We start from the raw sequence: 1,335 nt of genomic DNA, 5'->3' as shown, positions 1-1,335 counted from the left end.
AAGAGTCACAAGTTTAAATCAATTCACCATTATCAAGTTCAACCACCATACCCATGTAACCACATGTTCAAAATCATAATTAAAACAAAAAAAAACCATAATTAAACCATGAGAAACAATATTCATCCATGAACAATCAAAACCCCCAACCTTTAATTCAACACCATAACAATACCATGAAAACCATACATTAAAACTTATGCCTTTAGTAAAATAACAATGAGGGAGGAGTAACATGGCTTAGACACCTAGAAACACGAAGAGAAATTGCCCTTGAGAGACTTAATTGATTAGCTTGATTAAACCATAACTTTTGCTTGAACGGAGAGTTTGAGAGAGAATTTGAGAGTGTTTTATTAGGAATAATATGTTAATGAAGTCCCAAAAGATGTTTTAAGTAGTTGTATCAAAAGGGCTTAAAGTGGAAAATGTCCAAAATGCCCCCAACTTAAAAACTGTAAAAAAGATGAATATGGTTACAAGTTGACCCCTTGACTCATGACCATAACCTACAACTCATACCCTTTAGTTATCACCAAGACAGTGAGTTGGAAACCCATACACTGTCAACTATACGACTCCATAATCCCATACGTGACCAGACTAAACGACTCTATGGTTTAGTCGTATCCAAGATAAAACCCAAGGAATTGGACGCTGGACAACATACGACTCAACCCTACCACTTGTAACTAATCCCTACGGCTCTTAGTGAGCCACTCTTACTCAAATCCAAGCAAAGCACTAACTTTCTGATTTGATGAAGGATCATCCTAATGACTTATCACCACCCCTAACGACTCGTACCCCTAAGTCATTACCAAGACCGAAAACCCAACTAACATCCACTGGTCACCTAACAGCTAGGGTCACCTAACCTATACCCACACCATAGGACCCGTATGATGAGTCATCACTAGCATAGTGAGCTTAAAGCTCAAGAATTTTCCAAGGGCCAAAATCTAAGGTGTTTTAATTCTTTTCCTCTTGGATAATTCTTTCTCAAATGATAGGACAAGGTAGTGAATTAACCGATTGAACCCCGAATCATCTCTATTTTTACCTTTAATACAGAAAATAGAGTACTAAGGAATTCACAATCTACCTTTAACAAAGACAAAAAATAAAGATGTTAAGAACAACACATACCTCAAGAATGATTTTTTGAAATGGGAAATAGGAATAGATACGTAAATGTCATGTCCTCTTCAGCTTCCCAAGTAGCCTCTTCGACCCTGCGGTTCCTCTATAGAACCTTTACCGAAGCTATGTCCTTGGTCCACAATCGACAAACCTGCTGATCCAAGATTCCAATAGGTACCTCCTCATAAGACA

Source organism: Capsicum annuum, unplaced genomic scaffold (assembly GCF_002878395.1).
Source record: "Capsicum annuum cultivar UCD-10X-F1 unplaced genomic scaffold, UCD10Xv1.1 ctg2682, whole genome shotgun sequence".
In the NCBI taxonomy this organism is placed as follows: Eukaryota; Viridiplantae; Streptophyta; class Magnoliopsida; order Solanales; family Solanaceae; genus Capsicum; species Capsicum annuum.
This window is presented reverse-complemented; position numbering follows the sequence as displayed.